At 42.0% G+C, this 22,343-nt stretch overlaps 1 pseudogene; it reads right to left on the minus strand.

Moving 5' to 3' along the window:
* The window catches only part of LOC135700140 (integrator complex subunit 6 homolog), a 337,494-nt pseudogene that overhangs the window by 297,081 nt on the left and 18,070 nt on the right, over positions 1 to 22,343 (minus strand).

The following is a 22,343-nucleotide window of genomic DNA, read 5'->3' on the forward strand; positions in this document are numbered from 1 at the left end:
AAGCACCAGCCGTTCACTCTAAAATCGATACAGAAAACAAAATATTCCATTTGGATGTTAATTACAAGTACGTGCGATGGATAAACTAATCAGAAAAGTTAAAAAAAACATTTACCTCTTCCTATGCTTCACGGTGAAAATTTCAGTCCTCATCACTCTTTTGATGGTTCTCTTATTCACCACCAGAGGCTGAAACGATTGCTTAATTTCCATTCGATTCGCCTATTGAGTTCTCCGGTTTCGAAAAACAAAACAAAATCAAGAGTTGTTAAAATACCGGGTTACCAAACAATTCATTATTCACAACAAACACAAGTCAGTTCAATTACTTCTCGGCAATGCCGTGCCAGCTGCGGCACACTGAGAAAAAATTTGGCGCAAAACAAGTGTGTAGAGTGACCACCCCTTGGGCTGTCCATAAGCTTACGTAGTTAATAGACAGCCCCTTAGACAAAATTCAGGAATTTGTGAAATTTTAAAATCCTGAATAAATATTTTAAGAGGCAATCAGATAGGGTGGTATTTGTTTCTACCTGCCACCCCTGAGTCCCACGCCCTACAAACCAAGTTTACAAGTGGCGGTGAAGACAAATAAAAATATTTTTTCGATCTTCATTCCTTATTTACCGTCGGTCTCTGTTCCGCAATCTAGTGCCAATCACCGACGGACATCGATTGCCATCCATTGACGGCAATCGAATGTGCAGGAAGGCAGCTTCCACACCTGCGTAGGATATCGCACCCATTCACAACACACATGGGCCGGGACCAACGGCTTTACTTCCCTTCCGAAAGAAGACGTGACCAGAGATTTTCATGCCTCAGAAAAATCCCACCGACCTCGGCTGGGATTGAACCCAGACCCATAGGGATGTGAGAAAGCAGTCACGCTTGCCACTACACCACCGGCGCCGGCGAATTTTTTTTCGATCTGATTGAAGACTTTTTCTTAAACCTTCTGGCATCCCTGTCTCTTATCATGAAAATCAGTGTTACCCGCATTTCTTTTCACAAACATGTCCCATTCACAACAACCAACCTGAAAGTGGCATTTGATACGATGAAGTGATCAATCGGTATGGCATCACTGTTTCAGTGGACGTTTCTATATCGGAGAGTTGTTGAACAATCAACTGCAATACAACAAACACATCAATATCAATCTAGGTTAAATTCCGCCCAAGCACAAATCGAAAACTTTGATGGATCACTTCGCAAAATCAGAAAGCAAGTCACATCACCAGGTGCGTTGGCGGCGTCGTTTGCTGAATTTCACATGATAGGTTTTCTCTACCCCTCCCCCCCCCCCCTCAGCATCTTCCGGTACATATTGTGCTTTTCACAATCACACGCACACACGCAAGTCATCAATCATAGGAGCGTGCGGGTCCAGAATTGATAATCCCTTCGACGACGCCATAGCACGCGATGGAAATGGGAAACGCGTCGTCATATCACAGTTCATATGTATGCATGTAGGTCAAAGTTCACGTGGATCCACGTTCAAGCCGTGTGAAATTTATTGTGATCGCAGCAATCAGCGAATCGCCAGAGCCTGCTACGCCACGCAGCCATTTCATACAGCTTAACAACAATGTTGTGAAAACCTACACTAATGGGAATCAAATCGTGAAATTCATGATAAAATTAGTGTGAAGCAGTCAAACGATTCCGGTCCGGATCCCAGATGGGGGAACGAAAGCAAGAGAGTGTAATTGTTTTTAATTAATTTTGTACAGTGTGGTATACACGCAGTAGGAAAAGCTATCCTCTCTCGGAAGAAAAGTTGGTTGACACTAAAGCGGAAGCAGACACCGCACGAGAAGTGGTGCAGCAGGAAACGGATGAATAATTAATTTTCAATAGTGTTGTAGCTGTCGGGTCTCTATTGGCGAGGGAGATAGCTTGCATACGTATGTATATACCTGGAAGTAGCCGGAGATGTGCGGGTGTGGTAGAACTGGGCAGTGTTTCAACGCTGATTGGGAAAGCTAAGGATGAGTCCGACCGCTGACTGTGGTAAATGGCGATGGGAGCAAATGGAATTGGATTTCACTGAGTGTCTGCCGCTGGTTGCTCTCAAACGGAACTCATTTCATTCCATTGCGTGCTCTAGCGAACCCGGTCATAAACAAAATGAAATATGGAGACCACGATGCGATGGAAGGTGAAAATGAAAATTGAAACGAATATGCCAACGTTCGAGTGTGGTTGGTCCGGAGAGGTTCGGAGCTTTTGAATGGGATGCGAGTGGATTTTGATTATTATTCTACGCGCTGCTATTTGTTTCCATATTGATTAAAATAGGCCCTGTTTGCAGAACAAAAGCGTGATGTAGACAGGATTAATATGGGTTGTTGTGACTTAATTACCAGACTGCTGCTGGAATTAAAACATTATCCAAATTGGCGCACGGTATCCATCAGAATAGGAGGAATTGTGTTTGATATTGGAGGCATGGTTGCGTCGCTTCAAGAATGGGAATGTGGAATCAGCCATATTGTTTTAGCAAAGCTTATTGGTAATAATGTTGGGGAGGGAGAAGCAGACTCGAAAAATATGAACGTCAAAAGGAGCCACAATCAAGCTGTCACGAACTGTCATTGGGAGCCAAACAGTCTGATGGTGCCTTTCTTACAAGGCAATATTGAAATCTTGCGTGAATTAATGTATAACAAACTGTCATTTCCATTCGATGGGACACTGTTTTCTAAATTCATTTATTGAATATACTCAAATCAATATTGAATGATACCATTAACCAAGGTTTTTTGTCAAAATATTTTGTGTCATAAAAAATCCAGAACAGAAAAGAACATTTTCCCACTGCACACTGGAAAATCTCTGGAACAATAACTACACGATCAAAGCAAAAAAGGTGATTTTGCTACGCCTATTTTGATTTGATTTCAATGGCTAACATTTTCATGACAAGAACAACAGATATAAAATCAATTTGGTGTGTGCTGTCTGCTTTTCTCTCCCAGGTAATAATGAATGCTTTTAGGGGGCTTCAATTAATTTTCTTCTGACATATTTCCCTTTTGTTTCGATTACTGTTGCCTGTGTCGTCTGTTGTTGATTCGCTGGTGCTGTCCTCGATATTGTTGGTTGTTTTCTCGGGCTTGGTCTTCGATCTCTGTGGTTAGGCCTAGCCTCTATCGCGTCCACTACTTCAGGCTCCTCACTTTCGTTTTCTGATGACGCACATTCGATTCGATTCGTATTCTGATGACGCACATTCGCACTTCGGAAATAATTGAATTACTTAAGAATGCACTGAATCACTTCAGAAATGTTCGGAATCACTTCGGAAAACACTGAATATCTTCAGGGATTTTCGAAATCACTTCGTAAAGTATTGAATCATGTTCACATCGAAAAGTACTAAATCATTTCAGCAAGTACTGAAACACTTCAAAACATTCTGAATCACATCACAAAGTGCTAAATCACATCAGAAAAATTTAGAATCACTCCGGAAAGTGCTGAATCATTCCAGAATGTTTGTAATCACTTCCGCAAGTACTAAATGACTTTGGAAAGAGAGCTGAATCACTCTAGGAAAGTTTGAAATCTCTTCAAAAAGTACTGATTCACTTCAGAAAAGCTCGGAATCTCTTCGGATAACATTGAATCACTTCATAAATGTTTGGAATCACTTCAGAAGTACTGAAGCGCTTCAGAAAGTTCATAATCACTTAGGAAACAACTGAATAATTTTAGAAAATACTGACACAATTCAGTTAAGCTCGGAAATTCTTCGGATAGTATTGAATGACTTAAGAAAAATCCTGAAAAATCTCTTTGAAAAATACTTAGTCTTTCCATAAGGTTTATACCCGCTTCCGTAAGATCTGAATAATTTTGGAAAGGACTGCATAATTTCACAAAACTTCGGAAAGTACTCTATCAATTCTTTGAAGTTTGCAATCATTTCCTCAAGAACTGTATCACTTTGTTATAATTGAATTACTTCAGAAAATATGTAATCACTTCTGAAATATTGAAATCACTTGGGGAGCACAAAATCATTTAAAAAAGTTAGAAATTGAAACCAGTTTTAAAACTACTGAATTACTAAAGAAAAGCTTCAGAAAGTACTGAATCACTTCAGATAGTACGGACATAATTTAGCATGAGAATGATTAACCACTCGTCGTTGCTACTCCGTTATTGCCAGATGTATTATACAGAGAAGCAACAAACGATGCATAAGGCTTGTATCTGCAATGTGTAAAAACTGGTGATCTCATACTTTACGATAGGCAATAACAACGTTCAAATGTATGTCAATTTGGGAATGGATAGGAATGTGTTGACGTTATTATCGCTTTGATGGAAACCGAGAAATCTTCCTGACTTCCACGAATTTTTCAATATTCAACAGGATTTACTTAAGGAAGTATTATTTCTTATCGCTAAGCCATATTAGTACTCAATTGTGAAAAATCGATTTTGGTAACATAGATGTAGTACAGTCATCTCTCCATAACTCGATGTCCACTAACTTGATATCGAGTTATAGAGCCATAGTAAAAATGAATGTCATGGCTACTACGATAGCACATTTACATGAGATTGTTATTCCATTGCTCGATGGTCCCTTTAATATCGAGCTGTAGAGAGTGCTCCTGTAGTTATGTTTCCGAAAACAATAACTATATGTACCGTAAAACGGGGTAACTTTGATAATTTTTTGACGTATATTCTAAATATTTTTTACAACAATGAATGTTTTTCAAAATTTGTTTTACAGGTATTTGGAAAATATGTAAAACATACTGCAAAAAACTCAATACGATACCATAGGTAATACCCTAGCTACAAAATGGAACCAATATTAATTCGGAAATAGTGCAGAGTGTAAATTTAACGACTAACTTCTGAAAAATGCTTCAACCTACCTTGCTTACCTGTCCAAACAAACATTGGTCTACCTAGATTAAGAGAAATTGTACATAGATATAAGAGGTAACGACAATAAACAAGTCATCTACATCTATAATTCTTTGCTTGACCGTCAATCAGTTCAGTTCGGTTTTAGCTCGTGCTCTCGAGTTGTTCAGAAAGTTCGTTGCGATAATGTTTGCGTTCTCTCGTTCGCGGTGTTTGTGTGTGCTCTTGAATGGGGAACGGTGAAGAACGAGGACCCCGGTGAAGGAAGCTCGGGTGTATCAACATCGAAGAGGTCAGTGGGAATACCCAGCCAGCTGTGACGAAAAAGTCGGCACCAAAGTGGTGCTTCGTTCGAAAGAGGAGTATGGCATGGTCGTCACCCACCTAAGGACTTCCAAGGTGGAATTCTTCACCCACGACATTCCCGGTGAGAAACCGGTCAAGGTCGTCATCAGGGGCCTACCAAACTTCGACCCGAAGTTTATAGAAGCTGAAAACAGGGACCGGTACAAGCTGGCCCCAAATGCCATCTATCGGATGACAAGGAGGGACGATAATGTGAATTGCCTTTTCCTGGTACACTTCCAGAAGGGAACGGTGACGCTCAACGCGTTGAAAGCCACGCTGCGGCAATTGCACTCAAGACCATGCCACCTCCGAATGTGCTGCGGATGCAGCTGTGGCGCCCAAATACGCCAACTGTGGTGGTGCTCACCAAGGATCCGACAAGCAGTGCACTAAACGCGAGGATTTCAAGCGCATCCGAAAACAGGCGTCCACCAACAATCAACCAGGCCGAAGGAAGGATAAGGCCCCAGCTTTCAGGGCGGAGAACTTTCCACCTCTTCATAGACAAGAAAATTAACGGGTGCGATTCGTTTCCCCTCAAGAAACGTCTGGATCTTCTGCTGAACAAAGCTCTTCACCCCCCCCCCCCTCCTCCCCTGGATTCTGGAGACAATCAGCAATGCAAAACAACAACCCCGATCTGTTCTCAGCAGATGAACTGATGGAACCAACATTCATCTCACCGACGCTAGACCTGCTCCTGACAAATACCGGCTTATCAAAACCGGTAGCTTTGAACGAACTCAGCTCCAACCACTACTCCAACCGGGCTGCAACGGGTCCCTGCTTCAAGCCTGTGCAAGGACTACCACCGCATAAACTGGGCCCAGTTTGGACGCGTGGTAGACAGGCACATCATCGAAAATCCGCTGCTTGACACCGTGGAGGACATCGACCGAGCGTTGGAGGGACTCCACCAAGCCATAGCCGTGGCTAACGAGGCGTGCGTCCGACAAGTTCCTGTGAGGGGTAAGTTAATTGCCATTGATTCCCACACCCAAATCTTGATTCGCCTGAGAAATATTTATAGACGCCAGTTCCAAAGAACCGGAGATCTAGCAAGGGAATGTGAAATGACCGATCTGAACAAGGAGATCGCTTCCTTGGTCTCACTCCGGAACGAAAGTTCCGTGCGGCTCGTTCAGAACCAGGACGACCGCTCCAGACCATTCTGGAAGGTAGACAAGGTCCTAAAGACGCACCCCAAACCCATTCCACCACTCGAAGATGAATATGATGCCGATTGGCTCATAATCACCCCTCAGGAGAAAGCAAGTGCGATTGGTGAGCATATTGCCAAATCGCACTTGCTTGGCTCCAACATCCAAAGTCCACTCGAAGATCAGGTTGCGCAATCCGTACTCAACCTTGATTCCTCCCCTTGTACTATCCCTCCGGAAGATAGAATCTCAGTGGAACAGATTTTCTCAGCGCTGAAATGCCTAGTGTTGAAAAACCTCAGCATGAAGGTTCACTCTCTCCTGGCTGCTGTCTTCAACAGATGCTTGGAACTGCACTACGTTCCAAGTATCTGGAAGACAGCGAAAATCATACCTATCCGCAAACACCGGAAGGACCCAACGCTAGCTTCAAGCTACAGACCAATCAGCCTCCTTTCAGCGCTGAGCAAATTGTTCGAGAAACTTATTCTCAATCGTTCGCTCAAGTTTGTCGAGGAGCACAACATTCTCCTACCAGAACAGTTCGGGTTCAGGAAGGGGCACTCCACCAATCATCAGCTAGTACGGGTGATGAATAACATCCGAAGTAACAAGGCTGTATCCAAGTCCACAGCCATGGCATTGTTAGACGTTCATAAAGCGTTTGACAATGTCTGGCACGATGGGCTTGTATACAAGCTTTGTAACTTCAAATTTCCTTTACATCTTGTTAAAATCACCCGGAACTACCTTCAGCAAAGGTCGTTTAAAGTATCGTTGAATGGCTGCCTTTCAAAAACGTTCTCCATCCCAGCAGGTGTTCCGCAAGGTCTGTTGGGTTCTTTGCTTTACAGCATCAACACTTCTGACATTCTCCCCCTCGGAGACGGTTGCGTGATACCGAAATAGCCGTCAAGGGCAGGATGCCTCGCGAAATAACAAACAAGCTCCAAAGAAGCCTTGACGCCTTTGCTGATTATGTCACCACGTGGAAAATCAAAATCAATGTCTCCAAAATACAAACAATCATGTTCCTCCATCGGCAAAAGCCCAAACTAAAACCTGCTGCCTCTTGTACTATAATCATGGATGGCACAAGAGTTTAGTGGTCCGCCGAAGTAACCTATCTCGGGATGTTGTTTGACGAAAAGGTCCTCTTCCGCTCGCATGTAGATTTTTTTTTATTACCGTAATGTTTAGCCATAGGCTAGTTCATCACGTTATACAACAGATGGTCAGACTAGATCCTGCCTACAAAAAATAGGTTTCAATTTAACATTAACGACAACATTTTAAAGACATAATGTAAAGTGAGGATTAGATCGGGCTGTGGTGAGGACTGGGTGCGCGAACAAGGTAGAGCTCCACCGTAGGAGACAGTGCCTGGTCCGGCGGAGAAACCCCGACGGCAGAAAAAATAGAAATGTGAGGAAAACACGATCAGTGCAGCCACCGACGGGGGTCTAGATTTGATCATACAAGTGGGCGTCCTTCAGAAAGGCAATCAGCGCAGTCAACGTCGAGGGGTCGTCACCAAGCAGATTACTGACGTTCTCAGGGAGTGCATGTTGTTCGCGTAGCTTTTGGAGCTCCGGGCAGACACACAGCACGTGTTGCACCGAGGCGGGGATGCTGCAAATTGACCAAATCTTGCCGAAAGGTGTCTCACCGAAAGTACAGGAAATCCCCGCATGGCAGGTCCGGAGTCTTGAGATGATCCGCTGGTCCTTGTACTTTTGGCTGTCCAGCCAGAAGCGTACGGTTTCCTTGATCTTCCTCAGGAAAGTGGAACCATTCCTGCTGCCAAGCTTTCATAATAGTATGCACAATCCAACGCCTGACGTCTAGGAGAGGTACGTTCCTGGTGCAGCGGGGACGGGATGCACCAGATCCCGCCGGTCTGTCCGCAGCCTCGTTTCCGGGAACACCGCACTGTCCGGGGATCCACGTAAAGACGGTTGAAGGTGGGGCGTACCGTGTAATGGCTTGTATCCAGGGGGGCGGGGGTTTGGGTTCCAGCACTTGGATGACACTGTGTGAGTCAGTTAACAGGAAGATCGGTAGACGGAAGACGGAACACTCCTCCGGTAGACTTTGACTCGTTGCAGTGTTCGGTCCTGCCACTCCGAGTCCAACTCCAGCCCACGACCACGATCCGTCCGTAAAGCGATGAACGTGCCCCGGATAAACCGACCCGAGAAGCTCTGCAACAGAACGTCTCAAAGCTAGCATGTAGAGAAAACCGCCTTGGTTGGGTGTCTGTATACGCTGATTTGCCGCAGATCCCACCTCTCAAGGGTGAACAAACTGGCTGTCTACAAACAAATTATAGCACCCGCGATCCTCTACGCAGCTCCAGTGTGGGAATCATGTGCACAAACTCACAGGAACAAAATCCAGGTCAGTCAGCACAGAATAGAGTGCTGAGGATGGTCCTTGATCGTCCTTTCGACACAAGAATTTCCATTGATCCATTTATTTTTTTCGCAGAGTAAAAGAAATAAGCCCGCTCGGCTCGAGTGGCTAAAGACGCTAAAGACTATTGAAAATTTATTTCGATTCAACAACTACGGCTGCTACGTAGGTTGCTAAGGTACAGTAGTATATAAGGCAATATGTACATAGCATAGGACATCGTAGGTTACTTCGATCTCTTCTAACACTCCTTCCTAAGCTACGAATCCTAATAATATCTTGAATTCTTCCAGCTTCTGAGTCATCAGCGGTTTGGTGAAACCGTCCGCTGGCTGCTGCTTCGTGCTAACATATGCCAGCTCGACGACTCCTCTTTCTAGCACATCTTTGACGAAATGATACCTGATGTCTAGATGTTTGGTTCTGGGATTGTAGCCATGATTACGTGCGATACAGATGACTGATTGATTGTCACACCGGATCGAAATCCCTTGCATACCAAAAATCTGTGACTGGAAATGGTGCCACCATAATGCTTCCTGAGTAGTGCGGGAAAGCGCGATGTATTCCGCTTCGCATGTCGATAGCACCACTGTTGGTTGTCGCTTAACATTCCAAGACACCGCGTCCTGGGTCAAACTGTAATTTGTCGTCTCCAGGCTCAAGTGAGTGTCATTTTTATGGCGAAAGCCGTGTAATTTTTGCGACCCTTCGATAAACGGCATGCCGACTCCACTGATTCGTCCATTCCCAGCGGTCAGCACTCCAGCTCCATTTCTTGCTTTCGGCTCTCCGGCTCCGTTTCTGGAGGAGTTTCCAGCACCGCTTCCGACTTCACTTGATTGCATCATAAGCTAATTTTCCACTACTTCAAGAAACTTCTTTCTTCCGGCTATGACCAGTTCTGGGCCCATAAGCTTTTCGCAGAGTAAAAGAAATAAGTCCGCTCGGGTTGCTAAGGTACAGTAGTATATAAGGCAATATGTACATAGCATACGACATCGTAGGTTACTTCGATCTCTTCTAACAGATTCCCATGACATTACGACTAGAGCTGTGCATAAATGTAACACATCTGAACATTATTTGATAAGCAAGGTATATAGTAGATTAGGTGAATACAATAGTTGTAGGTTAGTTGTAGTCGTAAATAGTAGTCTAAAGTAGTCATCTTTTTCCAATTTCAAACAAACCAATCCCACCAAGGTGGGAAATCTTTCAACAGGCCTGATAAGACTAGAAACATAAATAATTATTTTAAAAATTTCGTTGTAAAGTTGAAAAGACGCGTCTGTGTCACTTGATAATTCAAACATATAAACCACACAAATTCAAGAAATAGAGATCATATAACTTGCAAAAACTTCGCTGACATATAAAGCAACATTTTGTTCAATATTGAAAGCACCGTCTTCTGATAATGAAAACACAACTGCCTGTTGCGTTATCATAAAATGCAACTCTCACTCTCTTCTTTGCTTCAGAGACCTAATTCAAAACTATGATAGAGATACTGAAAAAAGTTAACGTATTTTTTGAGAATTGTTTTATCTCACAACATTCATGGCGGAGAGGTTTACAGGTTCAGATTCACAACCCTCCAGAAATCAAAAGTTAAGGTGAGAGACTTGTTTATATTTCGTCATATGTTCTTATTTTAATAATCATATCTAATTGCAACTTAGATACCAAACGTCATAGACTATGTATTCGCATTTTCATGAGGTCATGAATTTGGCCTAGTTTTACTAGTATAAAATCCAAAATATGTATATAGGACCGATATGATAGGTCACTTCTACTGTACTTTAAATCAGCATCAAGAAAAATGCACACGCACGAGAAGTTCACTAAACAGCTTACCGTAGTCTACGCCAACCATGCGTTGTGTCTTGTACACAACCCCACCAATTTTGATTAAGCATTATTATTCCACACCAACTTTATCTTCCACACTATTTAATTACTTTCGATTTGTCAATTTTAAATGATGGGAATACTGAGGCGTTATGTTAAATCATGTTATAATTATGACATTTGTCATGCCAATAAGTATTATAACATGTTATAAAGCTGTATTCTGAACAAGGCATTCATAATTATTGTTTGTTCCACTAACAAACAAACATGTTTAGCTTCAGACTAGCTTATACAGGCAAAAATTAGCTGTATGAGCAATTTTTCGGCTGTATAAGCTAATCTGCAGTTACAATTTTAAGTTAGGTAGCCAATTGCAGTTTTAATTACGCTAATTAAACCTCAAATTATGCAAAATAAATAGAAATTGAAAGAATCGCTCAATCAGAATGCACCGTGGACGGACCTCCAGAAACTGATATAACTCATATAATCTTCAGAAACATCGAACAAAACAGCTACGTACGTTCCTATCAGGTAATGCATATGGCATCTCCTTCCTAAAACGGACTGCAGGTTAATTATTCCATTCGAGGAAGTGGAACTAATGCACACTTTCGCCATACTATTACCATACGTGCATTTCAATAGATGCTGCCGTATTCGCGTTGCCGATTCTATCTTGCTGCTATACGTTACATTCGATTTGCAAAGCTGATTACCTACACTTCCCGCAACTCCGTTCCATTGCCAGATGATATTCAATGAAATGTGCTTAATTTTCAACACGGATCTTGTTCATTTGAAAATGCATTGACAAGTAAGATTTAGCAAATATGCTTCCGAGCGGAAAAACGCCTCTCTTCTGGCAGGCCTTTCCAACCTCAATAGAGCAGAGCACGGTACATCTAACAACGTTCTATTTTCAACTAAATTCACGATGACAGCACCGACATTTATCACGCACAGACTGACAATTTGTTTCTAGGAGCAACCAAGCAGTTCCTGTCCTGTTTTCATTGGCAGTGTTGCTAGAAGCCGTCTATATGCAATGGTTGCTTGCTCCTCTATTATACCACGCCGAAAAGAAAAATGTCATCTGTAGTCTGAGCAAGGCATTATCGTAGGCCCTCACTAGTTTTTACAGATTTTGACATTACTTTTGTAAACATGGAACTCCATACCGTTTTGCAACCATGCTGTTGAAACTACTGACATGCTGCGATCAAACGCTCCATCGAAACTACAAACTACCAAGCGTCCGCTTTAAATGGCGTTTCACGCCAGGGGAAACACGGTACGTTAGAAGCGTTAGGTTTCCTCTGCTGTTAATATTCTGTATCCAAAAATACTTCAGCAGGTTCAACAGTTTCATTCAATAATCCAATTCAGTTCGACTGTCGTTCTTGGCAGCATCTCGTTTGTAATTGAGTACGAAGTTATGCGTTCGTTACCTTTCTCTCGGTGCGGCTTTTCCACAACCCGCTGGAAACGTTGCGTTTTCGAATTAAGTATTCCCAAAGGGAAACGATCTACTCCGCCCACTGAACAAAATAGGGCGTAAGTGCCGGTAAATGAAACAATATTGCCTACCGTCAAGTTGAATTATGTTTGAAAAGGGTTCCGCATGGTAATCCTCCCAAGAGGAGGCGTTGAGTTGAACGAAGATGGCGACGAGCTACGTTGCTGTGGAAAGATGAATCCTTGCGTTGTACCCGGAAATTTGCTTCAACCGCTTTAAAACATCATCGGAATTTTCCTTTAGCTTTTTATCGCTCCAGACAGCGTCATCGGTTCCGATCAATCGTCTCCATCAATTTACTCGATTGTCAGCTGCTGTTCACCACAAAGAAAAATGAAGTCCCCCCCCGGCACAAAGACCGAACCGGACCGACATCCGTCCATAACGGACATCAAAGCATGTGTACGATTCGATTTAGCAACCGTCTGCCAGCAGCAGTAATGCCCTCATTCCTTGGCTTGTGTTCTTCGAACCGAACCGTAAAGGAAATACCTTCATCACACAATGGCATTCAGTAAAAGTGTTTCACCATATCGGACAGACAAAACAAGACAAGAGAACTCGATATCCTTCTAGGTCGTGTCACGTGGAGGAAATCATTTATCACTGCCTGCCAGTGCCCACCTCACCCTTGGAAGAGTTTTCCTCTCACACTCGTACCTTGATGGGAAGAAGAAAATTTTCTTTCAACTTCTGTTTTGCTGCCCATTCCCACCAACAACTTTCTGCCCGCGACCGACCATCACACCATCACCATTGATTATGCCCGGTTTACACTGGTGCTGCTTCAATAGTGCTTATCAGCATGATGTAAACAGGTTTTCGCAGCTGATTAGCACAAACTTGGCCCACGGCTGAAAATCATTCCGATAATGCTTTAAAAACAACTTAAGCAGCATTATGACCTAGCCCTAATGTAAACCTGGCATTATTGTTTGTTCAGCTGTTCAGCCCTCCGGTTGCTGCCAGTTCAATATTTTTACTACTTCGATCAGTGTTATCCTAGAAGAGAAACGTAAACAACTAAGTTGGAAGTAATCGATATCCATCACCCAAGGGGGACCGGATGGTCAGCTGCCGTTCAAAACTTCTCCGACGCGTCCGTCCGCTTGCTTGCTCCAAGTAGACGAAGAAGGAAGCATTCCACGAGATGGATCATTTGGTTCGCTCCTCGGCGGAACGTTAACTGGCCTGCTTCGATATTCCGTGTGACACTGATGAATGATTGTGTGCCTTATTTGGCTCACCAGTGGCGTAATGTTGAATTTTTAACGATTATGTCGAAGTAACTTTTTTCTTACACATAAATGCGTCCCTTATTTCATTTAGGCAACGTCAAGTTGTGTTTAGGCGTCTTGCAGTGAATCTTTTGTGAACTTTCGCCAGCTACATTTCGAAATGTGAACTGTTATATGAATGATGGTTGCAAAAGTCTCCAAGGGAAACAGGTGGTTTTTTGGGAAAATCGCTCCATAAAGCAAACCTAATCGTTTCCCAGGCAATCGTGGAGGAATTCGTTTTAGTTAACTAGCGGTTTTACTTCCGGTGTGATTATGTGATGTTGTCACGATTCATTTCAATTTTGCCCGTGTGAACCGTGATTACCGATAATGTCGCTAACGCCAAGCAAAGTTGCAAAAGTGGATGACCCTGAGCGTGACCTAGTTATTGTTCGGCGCTGGTATTTATCTCCAGACTTTAACAAAGCAGAACATTGGACGAAGTACTGGTTGTTTGTCTTCTAATCCGGAAACTGAGTCACTAGTCCGACAGATTTCAATTGTCTAGTCCGATGGATGAGCAATCGCAAAAAGGATTCCGGACAATTCCAGGGAGATTCTGGACAATCTCTGGGGGGGACTCCAGTCAATCCAAATGGGGGATTCTGGACAATCCTAGCATACAAAAAAAAACAAGATGAATCCCTATGAAGATCGCTCATTGACAAATTTCATTTAAATTTCGGAATAGAATCAACTTTGAAGTTGGCCAGAACTAATCTATTGTGACCTGGAATGAACATACAACAACACCAGACGATGAAAATTTAACCCGTTTCTGTTCACCCTTTTCAACTGTCTTTATCCAAGAGTACTAGGGGAAACAACGGAAGTTTCTGGTGACAGTTGACCATTACTCTGACTTTTTCCAGCTAAATATTCTCAGGGATTGATATCCCTCTTCCGTTGTGGAAGCTTGTTAATATAGTGTTGCTGGTCACTGTACACCTCAATTATAAATAATTTCTGTTAATGCAGAGTTTCCTCATGTCTGAAACTAATTCAACAAGCCTCTTTGACCGACTTTAAGAGATTGAGTATTAATTTTCATGATCTAAAAAGAATCTTCTCATAACATTAGGCCAAGTTTCAACTTGCTTGGTTTTGAAATCACACCACCACATCATCAAAAACTTCGAAGATCATCAATTCCTAGAAAGCAAAAGAGGCCAGAACTTCCTTTGATGAAAATACGAGACTACACACTTATTTTGCGCCAACTTTTTTCTCAGTGTGCCTCAGTGTGCCGCAGCTGTGCCGGCAGTGCTGAGAAGTCATTGAACTGACTTTTGTTTGCTTGCGAATAATGCCTTGTTTGGCAACCCGGTATTTTAACAGCGCTTGTTATTGTTTTGTTTTTCGAAACTTGCGATGACCCGGGAGTAGGAAGGACATTTCCGTTCCAAGATACGGACATTGCGGGTGGAGTTTCACCTAGTACGAGTCTACGTTGAGTGAGGAAAAGTTCTAGATTTTTCAACAGCGATTATTATCGCAGGCTGTCCCGAGTGATAAGTGAGGTGTCGCGACATTTTCTCAGCCTCAGTAAACAAAGCGTTTAACGGAAACGGTGGCGGCGGTGGCCAGGACGGGCCGCAACAAGCGTCTCTGTACCGGCTAGAAGATGTTCGAGACGGTTCCGCTGAATAGCCAGAACAACAACAACATCAACGTAACAGATGAGGTAGCAGCCCGGCCCAACCATATCCTGCTGTTCACCGTCATTAATCTAGTCTATCCTATTGCAGTGGACGTTCTACACACCATCTGCTCACCCAACGGAAGAGTGCAACGTATCAAGATATTCAAGAAGATTTGAGTCCAAGCTAGAGTCCATCAACCTCTATTCCCTGCCGGCCAATTTTATCAGATTCAAGAACTACAGCGCCTCAAAGAGAAAGATTCTCCACTTCTTCAATACCCCACCCGGTATGTCCGAGGATCTGTTGACTGCATTCACCAAGGACTGCCACCCGTCGCAAGTGCGAATGTTCCCGCTGAAATCGGAACGTTCCTCCTCCGGATTGGTTGAGTTCCCGAGTGTAGCCCTCGCGGTGAACGCCATCATGAAGTGCAACCACAGCGCGATCGGTCACTAAGATCCTCGTCCAAGACGATGAACGGTGCGTGGAGCAGCGAGAACATCGAAAACAAGGTCATGAGCATGGCACCGGCACCTGGTAATCCAATGTCGGCAGCGGCCGCGACAGCCTCCTCCGTGGCAGCAGCGTACGGTGGTGTGACGCCCATTTCGGTGACGGGCGACTGTCTCAAATCCGAACACGATAAACCAATGTAAGATGGAGTCCGTGTACTTTGAGGGAAAGCAAAAGCAACGACGAGACTTGGTGGAGATTCACGGTTGTGTTTTGAAAAAAAAATATTATATTGTGGCAACATCAATAACAATTTTTGACACATGCACACTGCGCAGGCGCAGAAAAAGTTCAGTGTTGCCAGTAACTTTAAAGATCAGAAAAATTGTAACCATGGATGCCAAACAGTGCCAATGACTGTGCCCAGGTGTGCCTAAGCTTATTTTTGGCACACTTTGCGGAGTGACCAACCCCTTGAATAACTCAAATTTACTCGATGCAAATATATTTACTCTGAGTACAGCTGTCTTGCCCCTTGGTTTGAGGAACACTCAAAAAATAAATCACATTTCCAATGGAAAATATCCATTAGAATTTCACATAACTTTCATGTGATCTCATAATTGGGAATCACACCACGAAATCACATAAACCTTATGTGTCCAATAAAGTTTATGTGAAGGAAAGGCGAGATTGCTATGTTTAACACCGGTTGAAGAAGTAGCGAAAGTATATCCACCGGTTGGAAACTAACGATTTAAAATTGGCTCACTATTTGACTAGCCTATTGGTCCCAAGCTGATCGATTGACGTGCCCCATTCTAATCGATATTCTAGTACTACACTATGTTTGTTTTGATTCGCTATGAAAGTTTGACAGATAAAATGAGGGGTTCGTGGATTTTCCTATGTTTCGAGGGGTTCATGCTATAGTGAGTGGTAGTTCCATAGCAAATCATATCGTATCAGTACCATGGGCAGGGATGCCAGGTATGGTTAGGAAAAATCTTCATCCAGATGGACAAAATGTCTTCACTTCAATTTTGCAAATTTGCGACTCGAGGATGCTCCGATTTAAAAATTATGTTTTACAAAAGTTCAGAATAGTTAATGCAAAGAAGAATACTAGGATGAAACTGTCAAAAGAAAAAAACAATTCTATTTCAGTGTCCTCTTTCACGGTTCCTTTCATCCAATATACTGCAATACTTGCAATACCTTCCGTATGCAAGATGCTTTCGTGGTAAAGCTGCCCCCTCGGTAGAGTTGACGTTTAGCGCTTTTTCAATCACACTGAAAATCAGAGATGTCCCATTTTATATTTTTTAAACTAATCGATCAATCTTTGTTCACTGTGCTGTCATTTTTCCACAAATGAGAGTGCAGAGCATGTTTGAAGCGATGCATGATGATCCTCCGGAGAAGTTATTGTTTACTTGGCAAATATTTCTCGATGAACATTTCAAATGGTCCTATCTGCTTTGATCGATTCTCTTCATCGACTTTCTCTTTTCATAACCACTGCTATGCAAACAGATTTCGCGCTAATTGTACCACATAGTTTGAAAGTCGATGAAGAGAATCGATCAATGCAGATAGGAACTTTTGAAATGTTTATCTAGATTTTACTTTTCGCTTCGTTAATCGATTAATCGATTATTAGAATACAAATCGGACATCACTAGATGAATGTGAAACTTTATTTCAAATACGAGACAAGAGACTGGAGCTAATCACAAATTACGTTCGCATGGTAGCTGAAAAAACACGAATGCTGACCGGTTGGTTAAAGGAACATCATTTGATTTTAGAGGACTTCGTAGTAGTTCGAGGAGCTTCGTAAAGTTTCAGGAAGCTTTTAAGCTTAGCGATTTGTCTTTAAATTAAGGGTTTTTTTAATGCTCAAGAAACATCGTTTATTTTCATTAACTTTTTAGAAGCTCAGGAAACCTCGTAGAAATTCTGGAAATTTCATAAAAATTCTTGGTACCTCGTAAATCTTCAGAGAACTTCATAAAAATTCAAGGAACTTCGTAAAGCTGGAAACTTTGGTCAAGTTTGGGGCACTTGTTAGAAGTTAAGGTTGATTAATTTCAGATATTCATCTTATCAGTTCCGCACAGTTCGTTGAAATTTAATGAACTTTTAATAGTTCTAGGAATTCCGTACACGTTCAGCATGCTTCGTAGAACCTCACGAAAAATTAATGATGAACGTAAAACTGCAGCGAACATCGCAGCAGTGCAGCAAACTTTGTAGAAGTTTAGCGAATTACGTTGCAATTTGAAGAACTGCGTAAGTTGTAGGGAATTTTGGGAAAAAATCGTAGAGCATCCAACAAAAATCGTAAGAGTTCAGCTTCTAAGAAATTCAGGGATCTTCGTTTCAGTTTAAACCACTTTGAAAAAACCTGTAATTTTGGTCGAATTTGGACACACATGTGAATGATTGTCCATAACAAACAATTTTGATCGATTCTGATCGATTTTTCAGTTGGCGTGAAACTGATCTATCAAATTTTTATAATTCTGAACTTTGAGCAAACTATTTCTGAACTTTGAATTTGTAGAACAGTGACTTGAAGCTAATCCCAGTTAGTATTCCAGTACGGCCCCGCAGTTGGGATGTTCCAGTGAATTCAGTCCGGGATTTCAACGAATCCCGATTGGAACTCCTGCGAATCCATACTGGGATACCAGTGAGGCCTCCCAGTGGGGATAGAATATGTTCCAGTGAATCCTGACTGGAATTTTAGTTGAGTTGTAATCCTAGTCGGGAGATCGCAGTAGGCCGCGTTTGAAAACGGATGTGTTTTTCTTTTGCTGGGTATTTTTCGTAAGCGAATCAAACACATTTTGGCTTTGAATTTGCTAATTTGTGTGCTGAAATTTAGTTTCAAGTGTTCATAGAGTTATCATTTAGTGATATATCGTGTTTTGCCTTGAGTGACTCGGTTGAACATGAATCTAACCTCCAAAATATACAACGCAGATTCAGTTCCAGTGTTCGGTGTCGATTTGTTCTCCGAGTTCGGATGCTACACTTTCGGAGTGTAGTTCTAATGAGAGATCGGTCCAGTTGGTGAATTAGCCCAGGAACGTCTTGAAGTGCTCGGCTGCTGGTCTCTCGCCGGTGTCGGAGATTGCAAGCAATATGAAATCTGCCTCGCTGGATACCCCCAAGAATGGACGGGTGGCAGTTGGTGGCCACGAACTGTTCCTGAGGAAAGCACTACACGCGAACCTCCTCCCAGATCAGATGACCATGACAATGCAAGAAAATTTGTGTTCCTTAAAGGAAATATTACGAAACAGGTGCATCACGAAATGAGATGCAAAGCTTTGAGAAAATCAAAATTACGGAACTCATGGATTAGAGGATCCAATTAACATGGTGATACCAGTACATATACATTTTATAATATAAAAAAAACATAAACTAAATACGTGCTAGGTTTGAAAAGAATATTTTTGAACCTGGAAGCGTGTATGTAATACCAATATCCATTTGATAACGGTGATGCATACATGCGGGGCTTATTGTAAGTGAAAGTAACCTCGGAATGGGCGTGACTCTCCAGACATGCTGAAATGGGTTGCTGGATCTGCAATAGAGCTGTAACTTTCTAACTCCCGGACTAAAGCTGTCTACTATGACCATAAATGCAACATTGTAGAGAGAGTTCTTCCATAACAACACTGCCGGACAGTGGGGGCTAGAGGGAATTCAAACACACATGTTAATGATTGCCCATAACAAACAATTTTGATCGATTCTGATCGATTTGACATTTGACGTGAAACTGATCTATCAAATTTCTATAATTTTTCAAGATTCTGAACTTTGAGTAAACTATTTCTGAACTTTGAGTAAACTATTTCTGAACTTTGAATGAACTCAATTTGTAGAACAGTGAATTCCAGCAAATCCCAGTTAGTATTCCAGTGTTAGTGAATTCAGTATGGGATCTCAACGAATCCCGATCGGAACTCCTGCGAATCCATACTGGGGTACCAGTGAGGCCTCCCAGTTGGGATAGAATATATTCCAGTGAATCCTGACTGGAATTTTATTTGAGTTGTAATTCTAGTCGGGATACACTCGAATATATTTTAAGGACTGGATCTATAGTTTGTTATGACCATTGGTTAACCCTCTACTTTCCCAGCCAGCCTTTTGACAAAGTAAATTTAAAGTGCCGAGGCAAAAATAACCATATTTAAAAAAAAAAAAATGTGCCAACGAATACACAATAATTCCAAATATTCCAAATAGAGATTTCACACGATCCCAGACAATGGATGTCAAACGATACCAACATGGATAACGACTGGAATTCCTGCGAATCCTAACTGGGATTCCTGAAAATATAAGCAGAAATGCTAGGGAATACCATCAGTATTGAATCCCAGATGAGATTCTGAATTCTGAATTTTGAAAAATCCAGCTGTGGATTCAGGGATTCTAGGAAATTCCGATCCGTATTTCAGGGAATCCTGATCCGGATTCTGGAGAATTCTGATCCGAATTCTGGGGAATTCCTATGGGATGCCAGAGAATTTAGAAAGAAGTCCTGAGAATCCCTTTAGAAATTCCGGAAAATTCCCATAGGGACCAAATAGGGACTAACACAGAAATTTTAGAATTTCATAATGAATTCAGAAGAATCTACCAATTTATTCCAGAGAATTCCAGTGTTTTCATGAAAGATCCAGAGATTCCAGTGATTTTCAAGAAGGATTTTGGAGAACTGTAAGAGAGATTCCGATGAATCCCAAGAGGAATTTCGGTGAATTTCAAGAAAGATAAATCCCATTAGAGAATCCTAATAAGGAAACAGGTTTAACACTGTTGGGTCATTGGTGACTTGTCCGGGATAACCGGGATAACTACTTCAAGTGACTTTGGCGTAAGAGGTATGGATTCAAAAGAAATTCCGGTGATTTCCGAGACTGATTCCATAGAATTCTAAGCCGTCAACCTGGTGATTTCATGAAAATTATTGCAAGACGGATTGCGGTCAATATCAAGAGGAAGAAATCCCGGTATAGATTCCTAACAAGGAAACTGGAGAATTTCAATAGGAATTCCGAAGAATCTTCAGAAGAAAATTTCGGTGACTTCCAAGAGAAATACTGCTGAATCGCAGGAGGAATGCTGGCAAATGTGGGTTCTCGAAAGGGATTCCGGTGACTCTCAAGAAAAACTTCAGTGAATGTTCAGTGAAATTCCGGTGCAATTCCACGGAGAATCCTAACAAAGAATCCCAAGAAAAAATCTGTTTCACTTCATGAGGAACTTCATTTCAGGATTGGTTCCAGAAAATCTCATGAGGAAATCGGAAAATTGGAAGGGGAATACCGAAGAATCTCAAGAAGGATTTTGGTGAATTTAAAAAGGGATTCCAGCGACTTCCAAGAGCAGTTTCACGACAAATGACGAATCGATCTGGCTTGACCTTCTCCGATTTGCATTGTTTGTTATGGTTTAATTATTCATATTTAAGCTAAAATTCGGCCATTTTGGATAACTCAAAAAAAATCATAAACAATAACTTGAAAACGTCACTTCCAATGGGAATGGCATTTGGGACAAAACTCTGGGGTGTCGAAACGGTCCTCCGGAAGACCCGGAAGATCCGTAAAAGTGGTCAATTCATGAAACTTATTGTAGAGCTCCACGTTTTTTTAAACATTAGGAACTGTGATATAAGAAATGATTTTGGGTCTTGACATAAAGATGGACCTGGATGGCCATGGGACCATCCTCCAGGAGGACCCGAAACATCCGCAAAAGTGGTGAATCCACGAAACTGATCCTAGAGCTTTGCGGTTTTTTTTTCGAAACCACTTCGAACTGTCATGCACATGTAAATTAATTTGGGGTCGTGACATAAACATGAACCGGGATGGCCATGGGACTATTCTCCGGAAGATCCGAAACATCCGCAAATGTGGTCAATGTACGAAACTGATCCTAGAGCTACGTGGTTTTTTTCGAAAACGCTTGGAACTTTGATATAAGAATTAATTTGAAGTCATCACATAAACATGTATCCGAATGGCTCCTGAAATGGTGCTCCGGACGATCCGGATCATTCGTAAGAGTGTTCATTCCATAAAACTGATACTAGAGTTCATAACCAAAATGTTCAAAAATTTGAGCAAAAGTTGTTGTTCTATGATTTATGCTATTTGGCTTGGAAATGCTCTCAATCCTAAGAGGAATTTGAGTGAATTTTAAGTAAAATACGATTCAAGAGAGAGACATTCAGGTGAAACTCATGAAAAATTCCGGTGAATGTCGAACGAAATTCTGGTGAATCCCAGGAGGGATTCTGACGCATACAAAAAGAGATTCCGGAGATTACCAAGAGTGATTCCGGTGAATTCCGAAATGGACTTCGGAAAATCAAGGAATCCCGAGAAAGAACGATTCCGAAAAATTCCATGAGCGATTCTGGTGAATCCCAAAAGATATGCAGTGAATTTTCAGAGAAATACCTACGGCTACCGAAAGAGATTCCAGTGTATTGCACGAAAACTTGCAACTAATTCCAAAAAGAATTCAGGAGAAAGTCAAGAAGGACTCAACGGGGACTTCGGCGAACCTCAAGAAAACTTCCAGTGAATCGCTAGAGAAATTCCAGTAAATCCCAAAAGAGATTCAGAGATATTTTAAAGATAGATTCCGGAAAATTCAGAGATCTCAATGAGAATTCCTTTTGAACTCCAAAAGGGATTTCATAAAATCTCAAAAGTGTTTC

The sequence above is a fragment of the Ochlerotatus camptorhynchus genome, unplaced genomic scaffold (assembly GCF_037179485.1).
Source record: "Ochlerotatus camptorhynchus isolate MF236.1 unplaced genomic scaffold, CSIRO-AGI_Acam_v1.1 ptg000129l, whole genome shotgun sequence".
NCBI lineage: Eukaryota > Metazoa > Arthropoda > Insecta > Diptera > Culicidae > Ochlerotatus > Ochlerotatus camptorhynchus.